Source organism: Mus musculus, chromosome 11 (assembly GCF_000001635.26).
Source record: "Mus musculus strain C57BL/6J chromosome 11, GRCm38.p6 C57BL/6J".
Taxonomy (NCBI): Eukaryota; Metazoa; Chordata; class Mammalia; order Rodentia; family Muridae; genus Mus; species Mus musculus.
The window spans coordinates 109,138,745-109,160,452 of NC_000077.6; the positions used below are offsets into that span (position 1 = coordinate 109,138,745).

At 46.7% G+C, this 21,708-nt stretch overlaps 1 long non-coding RNA gene and 1 pseudogene across 1 annotated transcript; both read right to left on the reverse strand.

Annotated features, from left to right (window-relative positions):
- Nucleotides 1-546: 546 nt before the first annotated feature.
- E030025P04Rik (RIKEN cDNA E030025P04 gene) lies at nt 547-5,625 on the reverse strand. Its single transcript, NR_037978.1, has 3 exons — nt 5,075-5,625; nt 1,242-1,431; nt 547-883 (listed from the first exon to the last, which is right to left on the reverse strand). It is a non-coding gene; the product is annotated as an RIKEN cDNA E030025P04 gene (long non-coding RNA).
- Nucleotides 20,242-21,468, reverse strand: Gm11658 (predicted gene 11658; annotated as a pseudogene).

Below are 21,708 nucleotides of genomic sequence, written 5' to 3' on the forward strand. Positions count from 1 at the left end.
CACACACACATACACACCCCACATCCATAGCAGCATTATAAATAATGCTATAAACCAAAGGTAGAAACAACTCAGGTGTCCAGCAAGAGACTAAGGCATAGACAAGTTGCAGTCTGTACAAAAAAAATGGAGTATTGTTCAGTTTTTGAGAAGTAAGGAAATAGCGACCCATGCTTCAATATATAGGTGAATCCTGGGGATATTGTTATAAATGAAACAAGTCAGTTTCAAAAGGATACATGCTGTAGGAGTCTACTTATATAAGGTCTCCGGAGTATCCAAATTCATGAAGGGAGGAGAGAAGAAGAGGAAGAAAAAGAAGAAGGAGGAGGAAGAGGAGGAGGAGGAAGAGGAAGAGGAGGAGGAGAAGGGGAGAAGGAGGGGAGGAGGAGGAAGAGGAGAAGAAGAAGAAGAAGAAGAAGAAGAAGAAGAAGAAGAAGAAGAAGAAGAAGAAAAAGAAGAAGAAGAAGAAGAGGAGGATGAGGAGGAGGAGGAGGAGGAGGAGGAAGAAGAAGAAGAAGAAACCAATGGCAGCTTTCACAGTCAGTGGGAAGTGAGAAGTCTGTGTTTGATGGGGACAGCACATCAGTATGGAAGGTAGGAATGAGATGGCCTACAAAAGTTGTTACCTTGCCCAACAGTGTGAATACAGTTAGTCATTACATAGCTACTCATGGATAAGACAGTGCACTTTGGGCTATGTTTAGTACAATATAATCTTCTATACTTATTTCAAAACACCAAAGTCTAACACAGACTATTCGTCTCTGAATGACAGAGATGTCAACACACTCCACGGAGAGCCAGTCACGTAGCAGAGCTGAAGAAAGGGTACTTCCATGGCTGGTGTCAGGTAAGGGCACTCCCAGGGCTGTGTGTCAGGCTGTAGGACAGCAAGTAGGACAGGAGGGTCAGTGGCTGAGCTGTGCCAAGTTGGGTGAGGAGTGAGTGAGAGAGTGGGAGGCCGACAGGCTCCATCCCTTCCTCACTGTGTGTTTCTAAGGCTCTAACTGTGTCAGCCTGCTGAGGACCAAGGATGTCACAGAGACCTGGTCACTCTTCCCAGAGTTGGTCTCTCTTATTCCCATCCTGGGATCAAAGGGACCCTCCCCTCCACAGGAGCCCCTTGTTTATTTCCCCAACTTCCCGATGACCTAGTTTTGTATCTCTGTGCTTTCTTCCTACCCTCCCAACCTCTGGTCCATCCCACTCCTGCTGTGTTGGAAGGAAAAGGCTCTGACCTTCCATTCCAGATGGTGGCCCCTGGGCCACATGCCGGTGGGAGCCTCGCCAGGTCCCTGCTCCCTGTTAGGCCTTCTTCTGTGACTGTGGAGGATCACAGGGATCAGGGGCACGAGTGCTCCTTTGTTCTTCCTGCCTCCCTGAGCAGGGTCCCTCCTGGAGCTGGGGCAGTCAGCCATATGCTTCTCTCTTGGGGAAAAACAATCTGAGTTTATTCTGATTACAAGCGATAAGTACATACATGCACAGTGGACAGATGTGGGTACTGCTGAGTGCAAACAAACAAACAAAAGGCACACACACAAGGGAACGCCAAACCTAAAACACCAACACACCAAAAAACTACTCGTAAAGAATTAGCCATATTGTCTTATCTGAGAAAAATCACTAGCGTGTTCTAAATACAGGTGTGTCCTGATGAGCATGTGACTTTGGTTCTGCGCCTTATCCCTATGTGTCCCTAAATCTGGGAAGCTCAAATATCATATAAATGATATTATATTGGCATATAACCTGGCCCTTCTTGGTGTACACTTTAAACATGTCCAGATCACCGTGGGAGCTATGCCAATAGTTGCTGTGTTATATTGTTTAGGGAACAATAATAATTAAGAGGGACCTTTGGCACTCCATACAGACATGATTTTTCCCCAAATGTTTTCCACAATTGATTGAATATACGCATGCAAACCCCACACATTTGGAGGACCAGCTGCTCCCTATCAGTCTGTCTCTATCTGTCTGTCTGTGCACAGGGGTATATTTTATAACTCATATACTTATATACAGAATGACAACATACTTAGTAATATAAATAATGATAAGGACTTGTAATATATTTGCTCATATAGGTCTGCTTTCTTAGAAGCTGTTTTCCCTATCTATCTATCTATCTATCTATCTATCTATCTATCTATCTATCTCTATCATCTATCTATCTATCATGCTGTCTATATCTATCTATCTATCATCTATCATCTATCTATCATGCTGTCTATATCTATCTATCTATCTATCTATCTATCTATCTATCTCTATCATCTATCTATCTATCATGCTGTCTATATTTATCTATCTATCTATCTATCTATCTATCTATCATCTATCTATCATGCTGTCTCTATCTATCTATCTATCTATCTATCTATCTACCTCTCTCATATATAGTAAGTATATGTGGTGTGTGTGTATGCATGTTTGCACATGTGGGTGTATGTGTGCAGGTAAGAGGGTGAATGTGGAGGTCAGAGGTTGACGTGGAGTGACTTCCTTGTTAACTCCCCCCCCCCACCTTATTCCCCAAGCCAAGGTCTCTGGCTAAACCCAGAACTCACTGAATCTGCTAGTCTTGCTGGCTAGCATGATCCATGGGTCCTTTGTCTCCACCTCCCCAAGTGCTGGGATGACAGGACTTGACTTGAGTACCTTGACTTGACTTGAGTACCGGGGATCTGAACCCTGGTCCTCACACTTGTACAGCAAGCACAGCATCCGCTAAGTCATCTGCCCGTGCCCATCCCAGCTGCCTTCCTGTTTTAATCAACAGTGAATTATTATGACCGTATTTCCTTGCCATGCCGTGAATTTCTTTTGGCACTACCCTTGCCCTGCTTTCTTCTTCCTCCCCTCCTAGCTCCATAGTGCTGGGGATGGAACTCGGGGCCTCATTCAGGCTAACAGGTGCTCTAACACCTGTTAGAACTAGATTCCAAGCCACCAAATGACTGTACAGTAGTGTACCATGTAGTGTACAAGTTTTGTAGGTGGAGTGAGAGCCATGTTGGGCTATCTGCCTTCTTCCTCTGTTGTAGAATGGAATTGGGGTGTGTTGTGTAAGGCATGGGCAGTATCGTCTCTCAATAGAACTGAGCCGCAGTGGCTACCGGTTATGTCCAGGCGTAGTCAGATATAATCATCTGTTGCCTGCTCATTATTGGCTCCATTCATCACGAATTTATGGATGATGCATGGGTGGTATTTTGCTATGTAACCAGTCACCCCAAAGTGAAGCAACTTCAATAACAATAAACAGTATTATCTCTTCTGATTTCTCTGGGCCATGAATTCCAGAGAAGCTTGGCTCAGTGGTCTGGATCAGGGTTCTACATGAGATAGAGCCCATGAAGTCAGGTGGACAGCATGTGACTACGGACTCAATTCAGTTCTCGGGGTCTGCTTCCAGTCACAGGTTGGCAGGATGCCTCCGTTCCTCACCACGTGGCTCTCTCAGGAGGCCCGCTTGAATGTCTTTACAACATGGTGACCGGCCTGCCCGGAGTGGGCAGAGACACAGCCAAGACAAAACAAGGAGTATTTTGATGACCTTGCCTAGAGAGTCACTCTTGCCATTTCTGTAATATCCTACTTAAAGGTGAGTCATCCTTTTTCACATTGGCCCCATCCAATGTGTGCACGAATGTGACTATCAGAATCCAGGGATAGCTGGGTACCACCCTGGAAGCTATCTACCATGATGATAAGCCAGGCTGAGTGCTAAGGACAGAAATGCACCTAAGATGGTGATGGTGATGTGTATAATGGTGTTGACACTCCGTCTGTGGTTGAAGGTCACATTAATGTTATGGCCACAGAATTTGTCCCTAGCCTTCAGGCTAGCCCATGCCTGCTATGAGCATACATCCCTGCATTGCTAACTGGGACTGTCTATAATGGACAAAGTCAATGTTCATTATTATGGTCTACAAGTTAGTTCTCTCTGTCTCTGTCTCTGTCTCTGTCTCTGTCTCTGTCTCTGTCTGTCTGTCTGTCTGTCTCTGTGTGTGTGTGTCTGTCTGTCTGTTTGTCTGTCTCTGTCTGTCTGTCTGTCTGTCTCTCTCTCTCTCTTTCTCTGTGTGTGTGTGTGTGTGTGTGTGTGTGTGTGTGTGTGTGTGTGTGTGCCCACTCTATAGCACAGGCTGACCTTTAACTCATTGTATGAACCTAAGCCAGTCTCAGACTCAGGAAAGTCCTCCTTCAGCCTCCTGGGCACTGCAGGGATTACAGATATATACTATCGTGCCAAGTATGATGCCAGTTCTTAATGGGAAGGCCCTTTGTTTTATAGCAGGACATTTGGCGTGAAGGCCTATGAAAGAGCAAAGAATCAGAAGTCGGTCTGTAGCTGGGATCCTGTGCCTCCCCTGGAGTCTGCTGACTCTTGCTCTGAGGGGCACTTATAATGCTTGCTAGAGCAGACTTAGACCTCCACGACCTCAGGCAACCATGTAGCGCTCCGAGATCCCCTTCTCCCCTCTGTGACACTAGAATGGGCTTTACCTCCAGTCGTTGAAAGAAGATGTTGTATTTCAATGCTTTGTGAAGAGATTCCAGTCTATTCTGAGGGAAGAGCAATGGGTTCCTACATTCTTAGAACGGGGAGTGTTCTCATGACTTGGTGAGAAAAATTATCTTTGTGGAAGTGTGGCCCTCTGAGATACATAAGGTGGAAAAAGATGAGGTGTCTTCCTGAAGTCCTCGGTGAAGAAACCCCAGAAGAAACCCCACTTTTTTTTTTCGAGACAGGGTTTCTCTGTATAGCCTTGGCTGTCCTGGAACTCGTTTTGTAGAACAGGCTAGCCTCAAACACAGACATCTACCTGCCTCTGCCTCCCAAGTGCAGGGATTTAAGGTGTGCACCACCACGCCCGACTTGAAACCCCACTTTTGAAACTATGGTTTGTCATGTTGATGTCTCCTAAGTACCCATTGGCCTCGGGCCCCTCCTCCTAAATTCGTTTGATACGCTGTTCCTTACCAGCCAAAGTTAGAAGTTTGTATGTGGCTATTTAGTTTCAGTGGTTATTTAAAAAAAAATGTCACAGCTAACTCTCACCTGGGCCTTTTCTGCATCCTATTAGCTGTGTCCTCTGTGTCTCTGACGGCCACGCGTCTAACAGTCGGATCCCTTCCATCCTGGTCTTGGCTGAAGTTGACCCACCTCCTGCTGCTCCCAGGGGTGAGGTGGGGACAGTCCTTCCCCCAAATCTGAGACATGCTTACGCAGTATCTGAAGGGTTGACTAAACTCTGGTTCTTGGTATGTTTTTTTCTTCTTCTTTGGTGTTGTCTGAGACATCCATTCGAAACTCCCCAGATGTCAGAGCCCAGGAGTTACACGCCAAGACTTCTGTTCTCTAAGGGAGGAGGAAGCCCTAACATCTTTAGCTACTCACTCTCCTTTTGAGTAGTGCTCAATCCCTTTGCCCTCCTTGCTGCAAATCTCGCAGTCATCCATCTCAGAGCGTTCCCAGAACCAAGGGCAAAGCTCCAGCTGCCACTGGCCCCAGCAGAATGGGATCTGTTCCCCCTGGTGAAGCTGAAAATTCCTTCTCATCTTGGCAACCACATCACACCAGTGTGTGTTTGCTGATCTGTGGGCAGCAAAGACTCTGCAGCATTTCCCCTCTTACCACGTGCTCTGGTAAGTCATGTGTTCTTGTGTGGATCAGTCCCTGTCCCGTCCCCCCCCACACACACACACACCCTGCCCAAGGACGTGATCTAACGTTTGTTTACTCCAGAGGTCCTCTTGCATAACCCAGTCCTAGTCTCTGTCTCTTGAAGTGATTGAGAATCCAGAGTTGGCCATCCAGCTGTGTCTCTGGCTTTGGATCAATAATCAATTTGACCCTCATATTTTCTAGAGTTTAATCTAAGTCATTGATAAACATGTTGAATAGAAGTGGACACATGACACAGCCCCATGCTACTGAAAATCTTTCTGGGGTCAGAGTTCACATATTGATGGTCCAGCTGCCAGATGAGGCCTGCAGATGTGCTATGTTTGGACTGAATAATATTTTATGTTTCTTTTTTATTTTACCTTTGAATTAGTGGCCAACACTGGATTATTTTTTAAAGCTTCTCCTGAACGATTGAAGCTATGTCAACACCAGAACCACAACCCAACAGCTGGAGCAGCTGTATACAGTTATGTAGGTTGTAGACTATGCACTCTACCTGGGACTCGTGCAATGAGCACATCTGGTAGTCGATACACAGGCTCTCTGTTTGGCCTCTGTCCCAACTGTCCCCTGTTATCAGGCACACAGCCCACTCTTACTTATTGACGATATCTGTCTCATTCCTGAAGGTCTCCATTTAGGAGATTCTATATCCTGTTTATCAGCATCCTTTGGGTACAATCTGTCAGCTGGTTATAAATCTAACTAATTGCACCATTTCCCAGGCCGTGTAATCTCTCTGGATTTTATGAGTGCCGTTGCCAGATGCTGTATAAAGCTTGGTTATTAGCGTCCATCCCATGTCCTTGGAGTGCTAGACTCTTAGGACTGAGGGAAACAGAACTGCAATGGCCTTCGCCTGGCTTGGACTTGGGATTCTATGTATTTACTTCTTGAGGAACAAAGGCACTATCTTGTAAACATTGTTTCTAGGAACTTGGAATCGAGCCAGGCATTTGTCGTAACCTCGCCAAGCAAGCATGCAGAATGAGACCCTCCATCCTTTGGAACTCTTGGAGGTGGGCTTCACTTCCTTTCTTTTCCAGACCCTTTGGCTGTTCTCTGTAAGGTCTGATTTGGAGTCAGGTTAGCAACTCATCTTAGGATCCTTACCATGTAAGACCTTAAGATCATGGCTGGAATCATCTGCCTACTAAGGCCAGTAAGTATTTCATGTTTGTCTCCAACCGATGCCTTCTTGTCAATATCGTCTGCCCCAGTCAAGCTGAAATACTTCCGTAGTTGTTCTCTTAAGCACGTCCTCCTTCTATCTTCACAAGGACCATTTGGACTGCTAGGACCATGGTCAGAGCTACATGCTCACAGGCCTTCGGTTCTAAAAGGGCTTTTTGAGTGACCCTCTCTGCTTATGAATAGTGCCCAGGACTCCAGCACTGTGCTTCTGAACCCTGGACTTATTGCACAGCCTCTAGGAACCTCTCAAATCTGCAACATGAACTACCACTGCTACTGCCTGTTGGTCAAGACAACACCAGATGCTAAGCAACCCCCAAGAAAAGAAAAGCAAGGTAGTTATCGCTCCTTGACATGAAGTCTTCAAACCTGGCCACCTGGAGGTCCCCACAGCCAGGCTTTGTGTCTTGCTTCTGCAGTGGCAGCAACATAAGAGACTGCAGAATGTCATCTATTCATGGATCCAGGGAGCAGAGAAGGTGATAATGGCCAAATAGCTCAGTCTCAGGGAGTTTCCCTATGGTTTGAAAACCACTTTCATCCACACTAGCTCATGATGTCCTTTCTTTAGTCATCCAGGATACATCGAACACTTAACACATACCCCAAGGTCTGAGGTGAGTGGTCCTCTGTACCTCCTCTTTGCTCTCTGAAGCATCTAGTGACAGTTCTGCTCATGTTAACCCCCTCCAGGGGTCCCCAAGGCTGACCTGATGAGGGCTGGTGCCTGCCACCCATACTGGGACTTGCCCCATCTCTTGGACTATATGGTGTTAACGTCTATGTTACCACGAGTCTTTCCCTACACCTGAACCCTATTGTCAGACACTATGAGAGCCACCAGGGACACCACAGCAAACAAGAGAGAGTTCTTTAAGGACCTGCAGGTGCAACAGATCTTGTTCTTCTCACGGGAAGCTGTTGAGTCTTTTGAACTCACAGAGACAAATGGCTTACCTGAAGTAGTACCTGAAGTGTCCAGCACAGGGAGGCTGGGTGCGAGCCACCGGCTTAGTCTGGTGTATACCTGACAACAATACTGAAAATCAGTTCAATTCCCGGGGGCTGATTCCAGAAAGATAGCCTGAAGAGCTAATAGTGAATCCTGGTGTCTGCTCTGGATCCCAGGCTTGGGTCTGACACAGTGATGAATCTCTGGGCTCCCTTACTTGAGGAACGTGGAGCTGAGAAGCAAGTGGAGACTCCCTGTCTGGGCCACCCACTTGGAAATCACACCTCATGGTCTGGCTCCAAAATTTCAGCCCAGACTGGAAAGTCTGGTGAAGTTCTTTCTCCTCTCAGACTTTTCATACTGTAGACCCATTGGGATCCTGCTGAACAAAGTTCTGAACACTGGTTATCAAGTTACCAGAGCCTTCTCCAATGTGCTTTGGTTCAAGTTCTAAGTAGTGCGGCTGCAGAAAGGGTACCATCCACCGAGTCCTGGCCATTGCGCATGGCCAGCCATACATGTGAGGATATTGGTCACAGGGATTCTGTGACCTGGGCATGTCTCAGGCCATTCAGAGCAGAAAGAGACAGAGCTACATGTTGGAGTAAAAGTGTCCTGTACAGAGAGGGCTGGGATCCATGGGCTTTCCAGCAATGAGGCCTTTCGGGTTTATTTGGATAAAATGGATTACAATCACTTGTAGCAAAAAAGATTTGATGCTCAGAAACATTTTTTTCTTATTACTCCAAAGAAGTATGTTTGCTATTAAATAAATAAATAAAAAGATTTGATTAGAGAGGACCCAAGAATCCTTTGCTGTCATCTTCCTGCTAGCCGGACGGTTCTGTGACCACCAGCAACAAGAAAAGAAACTCAAAGAAGGAAAGATTTATCCCATGGTCTTAAAGGCCTCTGTCCCGAGTGGGCTAGCTCTGCGCTGAGGTAAGACAGCAGGAACAGGCATGGCAGGAAGCTGAGAGATCACATCTTTTCCTACAAGCACCGTGGCAGAGCGTAGTATCGGGAGAGCATGGTGGGACACAGATATTCACTTTACAGCAGCCCGAAAACAAAAGGTAGCAGGAGGGCACATCTGACAGTCCCTTTAGCCCTGAATTCATCTAGGGATTAATCCATGGGTGAAGTTCGGAAATTCATGACCCAGTTGTCCCTGGCGATTGACTTTACAAACTGGGAGCCCATCCTTCAACATATGAGCATTATGTATTAGCTCGTTTTCTGTTGCTGAGATAAAACACTGTGATCAAAAATGACTTACGAACGAAGGCATTCATCTTGGTTTATGGTCCAGAGAGGTAATGGCCTATGAGGGTCGGGAAGCAGGGTAGCAAGGGACAGCCATGGCAGCAGAGAGCAGAAAGCTTCTAAATCACCTTTTACCACAAGTAGGAAGCAGAGAATGCAAACTGGATGTAAGGCAAGACCACATGCTCTCAAACCCTGACCCCAGTGACACACTTCTTCCAGCAAGGCTACACCAACTAACCCTTCTCCCCAATTCTAAACAATGCCACCAACTGGGCACCAAGTGTCCAAATACCCAAGCTTATGTCAGTCACTTTTCACCCAGACCTCTACACAAACCATAGCAACAACCGCTTAGCTAGAGTTGCTATGGACGGTGTGATCTCCCTATAGACTGATTTCAATCTTCCCTCCATCTCAAATTCATATGCTGAATACATTTCACAAACTGTAACTATATTTGGAGATAAGGTTTTAGAAAAAATATTAAATGAGGTGATAGGGTGGGGTTCTACCCCATAGGATGGGTACCTTTAAAAGAGGAAGAAAAGTTGGGTGTGTAGCCCTAACACTCCCAGGAGGCTCCAAGCCAACCTTGGTTACAAAATATGATCCTGTCTCAAAAAACAGCAACAGCAACAGCAGCAGCAACAACAACAACAACAACAACAATAACAACAAACCATAAAGGGATATGGATGAACCTCAGTAGAGTGCTTGCCTAGCACACACATAAAGCCCAGGATTTCATGCCTACCATTGCATAAGCCAGGCCTGATGGGACATGCCTGTAATCCCAGCACTCAGGAGGTGGAGGCAGGAGGATAGGACGTTCAAGGTCATTCGCAAGTACAGAGTTCGAAGCCAACCTGAGACTCAGGAGGAAAAAAAAGATGACAAGAACTCAAAAGAGAATAAACAAAGAAGCGAGATCTGAGCATATTCGCAGGCACATATTCATACACACAGAGAGAGAGAGAGAGAGAGACCATGAGACACAGCAAGAAGATAGCCATAAGCAGGGAAGAAAGTCCTCAGCAGGAAAAAAAGTCAGCTGACACCTTAATCTGGGAGTTTTCTGCCTCCATGCGTGAAAAGAATAACTCCCTGCTGTCTAAGCCCTAGGTCTGTGGTATCTTGCAATAGCAGCCTGAGCCTCTATCTCCTTCCTCTGTGTGAATCCTTGTGTTTTAATTACCAAAACATTCCCTCCACACACATCCATCTGCAGATTACCTTTTGTCTTAATTGTACAATGAATTGTGTTCTCTGGCTCAGTATTCTTTTGCATGTTATATGTCATGGCTCATAGCATGTCATATGCTGAATATACATACATAAACATATGTTCTATGTTCAACATACACAGTTGAATAAAGACAATTTGGAATCTACAACATATAAGAAATGTTCAGTTTGGTAGGGACGTCTAGGGAGCTTGAAATTTCTCATAAATATTGCAAGGAGCACACATGTCTAAATCTGCGTGTGTGTATGTGTGTGTGTGTGTGTGTGTGTGTGTGTGTGTGTGCTTCTATATGCATGCATTCTCAGATGAACCATGTGAACATTTTGGTGCTATTCATATGCGGTTTTAATTGCTTTACAGAAAAGTGGCAATTTTTTTACTCACCCCAGCACAGAGGGAGATTCCCACATGCTCACTCTTAATTTTATCCTTTTTTTAAAAAAAATCCAGAAAGGCAGAGTGGCACACAGGGCCTCTTTGTTGCGGTACTTGCCCATCTTTGGTGATCCTCAGCTGGGCTGATGCCAGCTCATTCTTGCTTTGACACCCCATGTTGTGGTCTAACCTATTCTCTAGGCAGTGACTTCAGCGTATGAGTCACCAGGACTCTTCCCACAAATGTGTGTAATGGTCCTCACCCACAAATGTGTGCAACAGTCCTCACCCACAAATGTGTGCAACGGTCCTCACCCACAAATGTGTGCAGCGGTCCTCATCTGTGGCCTCTGTCTAGATTTTCTGGAGCACCCTTCTACACACTGGCTATGTCTGGGTCCCACGGAGATGAACTATCAGAGAAGTCCCTGTGTTTCTATAAATAGCGCAAAAGGTGGAAGGTGATATCCAGGCAAAAGCAGCTTGCTTCACAGTGTTGCTTAGGTGAATCTTATCTTCATTTCCTTTTTTAAAATTCATCATCTTATTCATTTACATTACAAATGATACCCCCTTTCCCGGTTTCCCCTCTACAACTCCTCATCCCATCTTCCCTCTCCTTCCTCCCCTTTGCCTCTATGAGGGTGCTCCTCCACCTATTCACCCACTTTCGCCTTACCACTCTAGCATCCCCCTATGCTGGAGCATTCAGCCTCCACATGACCAAAGGCCTCCCCTCCTACTGATATCAGTTAAGGACATGCTCCACTACATAAGTATCTGGAGTCCTGGATCACTCCATGTATATACTCTTTGGTTGGTGGTTTAGTCTCTGGGAGCTCTGGATGGTCCAGTTAGTTGATATTGTTCTTCCTATGGGGTTGCAATCCCCTTCAGCCCCTTTAGTCCTTCCCCTAACTCTTCCATTGGGGTCCCTGAGCTCAGTCCAATGGTTGACTGTGAGTATTTGCATCTGTATTAGGTGCTGGCAGAGCCTTTCAGGGAACAGCAGCCATACCAGGCTCCTGTCAGCAAGCGCTTCTTGGCATCAGCAATAGTGTTGGGGTTTGGTGTCTGCAGATACTGAATGACCTTGGCTTCTATCTAATGTCCCTTTATATAAAGTCACATGACCTTGGCTATATTACATGATGTCAATATATTTCAATGACTCTTTTGTAATAGCAGCCAAACATCATATATGTAACATAGGAGATTAAATGTGCATATGTATGTGTATGTATATGTGTATGTGTATGTATATGTATATGTGTAGGGCAGTGGGCTGCGTACAGACAGCCTGGTTTCCAGTTGAGCATTGGTCTTGAAACCCAGGAAACCCGATGGGTGGTGATTTTTACCTATATGGGACGGAAGGTGTTCAATCTTGTCTCCTGTGCCCCTGGCTCCTGTGGAAGTTACCACCCCCACAACCCCCGCAGGAGAGGTGTGTGACTATCAGTCATGCAGACAATGTCCCAAGCTCCTGGCATTCTGGCTAGACTCCACCCCCACAGTTACCTGATTATAGCCAGGTATGCTCCTCCCCACAGTTACCTGATAGCCCAGACAACTATAAAAGGGGCTGCTTGACCCCTCCTCACTTTTTTTAAGCTTTCACTTTTCTTACTCTCATCTCTCACTGTCCTCCTCCCTCTCCATTCCCTTCTCTCTCCACGTGGCCATGGCCAGCCTCTCTCCCTCTTTCTACCTTCTCTCTTTCCTCCTGCCTTTCTACAATAAAGCTCTAAAACCATAGACTGTCTCTGCTCATCAAGACCCACTGTGCTTGGACGATGGGATAGGCTTTCTCCTAACGAGCAACGTCTAACTTCCCACCTAAAGGCCTTCCTGCTCTCCAGCCATGTACCAGACCAAGGACTCTCACCTGCGTGGGAACCATCCAGGACCACCACACACACCCTTTTCTCCCTTTGGCCCTGTGGCTGACAAGCTGCCCTGAGGCCTCCATTTGTTCTCAGCTCCTCTGCGGTATCCAGCATGGGATGTCAGAGACCGAGAACCTGTTATCTAGGGCTGCCCCTTGTCCACCCCTGCTGAGCTGGGATTCCATGGCTTCACACAGCCAGACACCCACGTGGGGCTGCATGGAAAGCATGCAACAGTCCTTCTGCGCCCGCTCACCCAGAGCACCAGAACTCTGGTGGGACTCGGGTTTTCTCCCATTCCCTTTATTCCCCCAGCACCCACTGCCCCACAACTATGCATATGTGTGTGTGTGTGTGTGTGTGTGTGTGTGTGTGTGTGTGTGTGTGTGTGTGTGTATATGTGTGTGTGTATGTATATATATGTGTATGTATACACACACACACACGTAGAATACATTTAATAGAACAGCTTCATATACATAGTAAATATAATGCTTATAGCAGTGCTTGCCACACAAGCACTTAGTAAATAGAACCTATGTTATTGCATTACAACAAAACAGAAGCCATTGAGAAGTAATACTATTAGACCAATAAAGAAAAAGTAGCCCTCTTGAGTTCCTACTTTGAGGAGATAGCATGTAATTAGGACATTTTGTGTAGAAGATAAAGGGAAGTCTGTCTAAGATTTGAGGATATAAAAGAATCCACAAACAGATAGTCTCTCAGGACCCCAAGAATCAAGTAGTCTGATGGTAGCATTAGGCCTCTGGCGTGCCCTTGAACTCTCAGAAGGGGAGGCTGTGGCTTCCGCCTTGGCTGCAGATGCGATATGACCAGCAGCTTGATCATTTCCCCCGGATGATGGCCTGGAACTAGAACTATAAGTTAAAGCAAACCCTAACCCCATCAACTGCTTGTCCAGGGTATTTTATCACAGGGACTGGGATAAAACAAGAATAAACGCCCTCTAGGCAACTTCACTTCAAGGTGCACGAGTCCTCCCAACGCCACCACAGGAACCCAACGATCCTTTAATATGAGTGAAGGATAACACTGCCATATAAGGTAGCCCTGATGATTAAGTATGTTAATTTATGTATATAAAATAAAACAGGCATCAGAACACTCAATACCCAACAAGCACAGAGTGGGTTCAGAGCTGCCTCAAGGCTAAGGACAGATTTCATGGTCTTCCAATCCAGGTTGCTGTCACCATATCTTCCAAAGAATGGTAGCAGCAAGGTCTCTTCTCTGCCCTCTGCCCTCTGCCCTCTGTCTCCCGCTCACTGTTGGTATAGTATCCACTCCTGGAAACTTAAGAGTGATGATGTGCAAGCCTACACCCAGAGCCATGGAGCTGAGTCAGCTTCCTTCCATGCTCTGTCTACCCAAATTAAAAAGAAAAAGTGTGTGTGTGTGTGTGTGTGTGTGTGTGTGTGTGTGTGTGTGTGTGTGTGTTTGTGTTATGTGCATGTGTGGTGTATGTCGGCACACATGTGAACAAGTACACATAAAGGCCAGAAGAAGATGTCCGACCCCCTGGAGCGGAAGTTAACAGGCTGTTGTGAGGCACCTAAGGTGCTGATAGGCACCAAACTGAGGTCCTCTAGAGAGCAGCAGCGCTTCGTCCACACTGAGTCATCTCCCCAAACCTGCATGAGGATCTCAAGAAAGAAAAACAAACGTCTCAAAAAGGAGGGGGGGTTGGTGTTAAAGACATTAAACCCACAAGTAGAAGTGAATGGCTATGTTTCTTATCCTGGCGAATCTAGTTACAGGTACAGAGGCTGGGAGCCCCCTGTCGCCCCTGTTTCACCCCCCTCTTATTAATATAGAAAAGAAGAGCGGAGGAAAGACCCCCAGCTCCACGCTGTCAAACAGAAAAAGGCACCAGCTTTAGATATGTTCAGAGTTATGAGTCTTTAAAAGGTAACTTCAGAAAGCTGTCCACCCACCCATCAAAGAGGGGAGCTGTTTGAAGCCACCCCCTCCCCAGTCCCTACCTGCTGATTATTCTGGAAAATATTATATTGACAGAAGTCTATAGGACACAAAGACTTCTCAGCATTTGGGTGCAACCCTGTACCTATCTTACACTCATACAGATGGGTAACTTTGAAACAATCAAACGCATTAGAAGCGCCTTAATGAGCCACTATCGGAACGGAAGCACGGCAAACTTCAGACAAGTGCTTTTGTGGAAATCCCACAGTCTTTGATCCGGGAGAGTCACGGCAGGGTGGATTTATTTCAAGTTTATTATTTTATTTTATTTTTTTTTTAGGCATACTGGTCCTCCCGAAATATTGGGAGATATCTTTCTTAGCAAGATGTGGGAGACCACAATGGTGCCATCTCTTTCATTTATCTACAATTTGACAGGAGTGCAGTTTATTAACTTAAAAAGAAGCGGAGACATTATCTGAAGCCTGGCGACTCTACTGGGGATTGCTTCCCTCTTGTACCAGTGGGAGTCAGCGACATTTTGAACTTCCTCGCCATTAAATGCCTTCCTGAGTGGTGGGAGAGCCTTTACAAAGAAGGCTGCTGCATTTATGATGTAAATTCGTTATTTTGACGGTCTTTGAGATCTGTCATATTCACATCCAATTTAATGCCTGGCCCAAAAAAAAAAAAAAAAAAAAAAAAAAAAGTCCCTTTTCTTTTAGAACACTTTAAAGATTTTCAAAGCCGTTTTCATGTAGCAAGCTATTGTTATGCTTAATACATCCTGAAAGTATTTTAGCAAAGGAACTTACAGGATTCTGTTCTAAGTCATGTTGAGTTTAAAAACATGGCAGTCTTCAAATAGGCTTTGACCAGGCTATCTCTTTTAGGTAAGTTAAAAGCTACCCTTGATTTTCGTGTATACAATTAGCCAGCCCAGATGCATTTAGCAGCAGAGCGGAGCCTTGGGGGCTGTCGCATATGTTATTGGATGTACTGGGTCATGGGCTCTTCTGGGCTGTTGACTATTAAGTTGTCTTGGCAATCTAGAATACACCTGATGTTTCAACCAGAGGACCCTCTGCCTCCTAGAGAAGCCATCCGATGTCAAGAGGTGAACTTCCTCATCACAACTAGAAGCGGTCCTCTGCTGTCTCCAGGAATACTGCCAAGAGTCTTAGGATGTACAGGACAGCCCCCTGCCACAAAGAATCAATGATGCTGAGGTGGTGGAAGGAAGACACAGAGGCAGGCCGTGCAGGTCTCTACCCCTAGGCCAACACAAGCTCTGCCCAGGCCTATGGGCCCACCTAGCAGAATAGAGATTTCCAGACCCCCACTCTCCACTTACTGAGGCAGGTTCTCCATGGAGGAAGCTGTGGGATCCTGTAGGATTCAGATGCCCTGCCCTTGCCTTGCTCTGACTCTGCCATAGTTAGCACACAAGTGGGCGCCTGTCAAACAGCACAGTGAATCTTTTCTTCCGAGTCTCTGCCTGGCTTGGAATGATTAACTTCTGCTGCATTTTGACAAGCTTGGTTTTTTGTTTTTTGTTTTCTTTCCTGAGTTTGGAATATCTTAATAATCCTGTGGATGGCTAAGATAAAAGTCCTGTCTGTGTTGAATAAACAGTCAAGAATAAGGAGTGTGTGTGTGTGTGTGTGTGTGTCAGTTGGTCACGTGCTTTGCCTTGCAAGTATGAGAACCTGTGTTCTCTCCTCAGAACTGAAGTTTTAAAAGGAAAGCCATGTGTGCTGTCCCGCAAGCATCATTTCAGTGCTGGGAAGGCAGATGCAAAAGGACTCCTAGGGCTCAGTGCTTAGCTGGCTAGGCTGCTTGGCTAGATCTCAGGCCATGAGAGACCCCATCTAGAAAGGGAACGTTACCCAAGGTTGATCCCTGGCAAGTGCCCACATAAGCACACATATGTCCACCACCTTCCCTCTATCCAAAAGCCGGTGTGTACTTCAGTGCCAGAAGTATGTGCTGAGGAGGTGATGAAGAAGGAAAGTGGTCACAGACAGCAGCCAATCAGAGCAGGCAGGAGCCTCTGCAGCAAGTGCAGGGACTCAGAGGTCCTCTACTGGGCCCTGAATTAACTCTTTGGTGCCCGAACTATGGGGAAGCCTAAAAGGCACTGCTATGGGGGAGGGTAGTGAGGCTACCTGGCGGCACTCAGAAAACTATAGGCCATGGTTGTTTATCAGCCATAGTCCCTGGGCAGGCAGTCCCAACCAATAAACAATCAACAAATATTTGCTTTAAAAGATGTCACTGGTAAGGAATCTAGGAAGATATGTTTTTCTTGCCTTTCTTCCCTAGCAATACAGAACACCAGGAGGAACATTTGTACGACATTAGGTATTGTTAATACACTGCATCTGGAGAAAAGGTGTGTCCAGGATAAGCATGCATTTTACACCAATACCAAGCCATTTTATATTAACGACTTGTGCATCTTCAGGCTTTGAAATCTAAGCGGTCTTATACCAGACCCCCATGGAGTCCAAGGGATAACTATTTTTCAATATTCTTACCACCAGTACTATTGTGGACCTCAGGACCGCAGCCTTGGGCAAATCGCTGGAGAAATGATTCTTAAATTGGGTTTAGACAGCCTGGGAAAGCAGCCCCAGGGGTTCCAGTCAAAATCCAGTTCTCTTGGTGTATTAGTTATTTTTTCTTATCACTTTGACCAAATACCTGACAAGATGCTATTTAAGAATTGGGATTGGGGCCTGGAGAGATGGCTCAGTCATTAAAGGCTGGGCTCACAAACACAAATATAAGAATTGGGCTTGGTAGGGCATACGTATTATCCCAGCACTTGGGAAGTAGAGAAAGGAGGATCAAGAACTCAAAGCCAGTCTCTGCTCTGAAGGAAGGGAGAAGAGGAGGAAGAGGGCGAGGAAGAAAAAAATAACGGATGGGAGGAGGGATCTACTTCTCCTCGATATGAAGGGTGCCACTCATCACGGTAGCAAGCCGGGCAGTAGACGCATGAAGCCACACGCTCACGTCTCAGCACAGATGAGACATGAAACAGGCTGTCCCGGTTTGCTTTCTGTTGCTGTGATAAGACACCATGACACAAAGCAACTGGGGGAGGAAAGAATTTATTTCAATGTATAGATTCCAGTCCACCACGGAGGGAAGTCAGAGCAGGAACCTGGGCTAAAGAAGAGACTATGAAAGAATGTTGCCTACTGGCTCATTCTCTATGGTCTGCTCATTTTGCTTTCTTTTATATCAGGCAGGACCACCTGGCCAGGGGTGGCCCCACCTTTAGTGGGCGGGACCCTCCTACATTAATCATTAGCCAAGAAAATGCCTCACAGGCACACCCATCAGCCAGACCCATGGGGGCGTTTTCTTAGTTTACCTTCTCTCTTCCCAGACAATCCTAAATTGTATCAATTTAAGAAACAAAGAAACAAAACAGAACTGCCCAGCCCCTCAGTGCCAGACTATAACCCTGAAGGTCTGCCCCTTCAAAGGTCTACCTTCCACTTCCTCCAGCCATGTTCTACCTCCCAGAGATTCCACACCCTCCCAAAGCAGTACCACCGGCAGGAAGTCAAATGTTCAAACACCCGACCTGCAGAGACATTTCACATTCATGCGATAACGTTGGGTTACAAACTGGACTCTGGAAGTCAGACTGTGGCATGGCATGGCACTGCACGGCACGGCACGGCACGGCACGGCAGCTACAGGGCTCAGAATCTGCATGCAAGCAAGCTCTCCAAATAGGCTGTGCCCTGGCTGAAACAGAAAAAGTTGCAGGAATTGTCCCTAAAATTGAAGGATATTCTGGATTTGGGAGTGGACGCACTGAGTACTTGGCTGAGCACTCGTACCTCTGGGGTAATCGATGAAGGAAGGCTGACGGTTAGGTTCATTTCGGTAGAATCCAAAATCCAAACCTCATATTTTCCAGCCAAAGCAACCTTCTCAGGTTCACTAATCCCCATGACTTAGTGGATTTCACTGAGGTCCTTGCTCCTTTATCAATTGACAAGATATTTTCATCTCCTATGAAGGTCTCTCCAGAACTCTCCTTCAAAGCCCAAGCCTGAGAAGGGGGGAGTTTCAGAGAATGAGTTTACAGATGTCTTATGGCTTGTTGGGGGTGGGGAGGCAGAGGCCAGGAACCCGGGAAAGGAGCTCGGTTACTCTTGCCATCCAGGTGATCAACAGTCACTTAAAAGATCTAAAAGATCTCTCCTACAAAGAGAGATGAAATCCTCCGCTTCTTCAGGCACCAGGATCCAGGCCAGTGATTTCTGATGCAGAGGACTGTCCTTTATGGGGTGTTAATTACTGAACTCCGAAGTGACTGAGTGACTGAGTCTCTCTCTCTCTCTCTCTCTCTCTCTCTCTCTCTCTCTCTCTCTCTCTCTCTCTCTCTCTCTCTCTCTCCCTCCCTGTGATTCTCGTGGAGAAAGGAAGTGTTGCTTCCCAGAGACTTGGAAAGGCTAAAGGAGGAGGCAGAGTCTTCTACCCTAGCCCTGAGCAGTGCACATTCTCAGGGGCAGAGCCACCACGCTGTGGGCTCCTGCTTGGCTTAAGTGAAGCCTGCCTGGAAAACAACAAAAAACTCAAACAACTTTGGAACTTGGCCTAACAGACTTGGGTCAGCTTCAGAAAGGCACATACCACATAAACCACTGTAACAGTGTTTAGGAGGGAGACGGTGCCCCGCAGTTTGGTTAAACCCCGGGGTATTTCCTCTCCAGAAAGCATATTTAATCATGAGTAAGTATAGGTTTCTTGTGGCAGGGGACCAGTTACTAGCATCCATGCTTTTCCCACAAAAGGGCCTGGCTTTCTCACTGTTGATGTCGCAGAGTTAGAGGCTGCCCAGCAGTCATGGGGTTCTGCCTGGCTCTGCTGCACACTTGGGACCATCCTCCCTTTGAAGTGTCTGCATTTCTCGATGGAGCCATTGGGGGTAAGAGACAGTGTAGGCTGGTGTCCACTGCTGGGCAGAGCCTGGATTTTGAAGGACTTGGGGATACTGTCTAAGCCACCCAGTAGAGTGAGATTCAATAGCTCACACCCCTTACTTTGTTTCTATCCAAGGGGGTCTCCGGAAGTTGCTGGCCCACTTTCTTTTCCAGTTTCCTTGTTGTCAAGTAAAGCAATAGCAACTACCTCATAAGCTGTTTTTGTTCATGGGAAGTGCTTGCAAGAGTGATAGAAGCCAAGTGTGGTGGTATACATCTGTAGTCCCAGCACTCCATGGGCTGAGGCAGGAGGATCATGAGTTCAAAGCCAACCTGACCAGCTTAGCAGGACTCTCTTTGAAGTAAAAAGTGAAACTAAAGGGACAGCTATGATACACAAGGACTTTAGGTTCCGGCTTCCCAGTACCCTCAACAAGAAACAGTGCTGGCACCAGCAAGATGACTTTATCCAACAAGCTTGGTAAACTGAGTTCGCTCCCATGTTGTTCCATGGCAAAAGGAAAGAATGGCTTCTATAAGTTGTCCTCTGACCCTAACGTGTGCACCATGACATGCCTCTGTATACCCCAATAAAATAAACATTTAAAAAATCTTTTGAGAATGCTGGTGTGTGGGAATCCCATAGGACGTTAGCAACCACATTATTCTCACCTTGCCCGTCATTGTGACTTTGGGCGGGGGGGGGGGGGGAGGGGTACAGCAAACTTTATTGATGGTATTCAAGAGAGTAGGGAAGGCTCCCTAGGCCCCTCCTGTTATTATGGGGGTCTGGGATGGAAATTGTGAGGGAGATGCTCAGTGTTGGGGGCCAAGTGGGGATAGTGACTCCTCAGCAACTGAGGGCCTCTCTCTTGCTCTCAGTGTCCTTGCTGGGGTGGGTGGTCCAAGGTTTCTTAATCCTTGGAGGCCATGTAGGCCATAAAGTCCACTACCCTGTTGCTATAGCCGTATTCATTGTCATACCATGAAATGAGTTTGACAAAGTTGTCATTGAGAGCAATGCCAGCCCCAGCATCAAAGGTGGAAGAGTGGGAGTTGCTGTTGAAGTCGCAGGAAACAACCTGGTCCTCAGTGTAGCCCAGGATGCCCTTCAGTGGGCCCTCAGATGCCTGCTTCACCACCTTCTTAATGTCTTCATACTTGGCAGGTTTCTCCAGGCAGCATATCAGACCCACAACAGATATATTGGGGGTAGGATCACAGAAGGCCATGCCAGTGAGCTTCCTGCTCAGCTCTGGGGTGACCTTGCCCACAGCCTTGACAACACCAGTGGATGCAGGGATGATGTTCTGGGCAGCCCCACGGCCAATACGCCACAGCTTTCCTGAGGGGCCATCCACAGTCTTCTGAGTAGCAGTGATGGCATGAACCGTGGTCATGAGCCCTTCCCCGATGCCAAAGTTGTCATGGATGACCTTGGCCAGGGGGGCTAAGCAGTTGGTGGTGCAGGATGCATTGCTGACAATCTTGAGTGAGTTGTCATATTTCTCATGGTTCACTCCCATCACAAACATGGGGGCATTGGCAGAAGGGGTGGAGATGATGACCCTTTCGACCCCATCCTTCAAGTGAGTCTGGAACTTCTCCATGGTGGTAAAGATGCCAGTAGACTCCATGACATACTCTGCACCAGCATCACCCCATTTGATGTTAGCGGGATCTCGCTCCTGGAAGACGGTGATGGGCTTCCCATTGATGACAAGTTTCCCATTCTCAACCTTGACTGTGCCATTGGATTTGCCATGGGTGGAGTCATACTGGAACACGTAGACCATGTAGTTGAGGTCAATGAAGGGGTTGTTGATGGCAACAATCTACACTTTGCCATGTGGAGAGCAGACGGTAACCCTGGTAACCAAGCTCCCAATACAGCCAAATCCATTCACACTGATGTTCACCATTTTGTCTACAGAACAAGGCTGGCACTGCACAAGAAGATGCAGCTGTCTCTGGAACAGGGAGTTGCAGAGAGCCGTCATTGTGTCTTATACAGAGTTTCATCATCTTCTGACCTGGATCACCAAATAAAAGGGGGCAGAAGCACACAAAGACCTTCAGTTCAGTAGCTCACAGTGAGAGCTAAGGGGCTCACCCACAAGAAGGATGGTGAGAGGGGCTCTAGGATAGGGGGTTGTCTGTTCTAACTGCTATGCACAGTG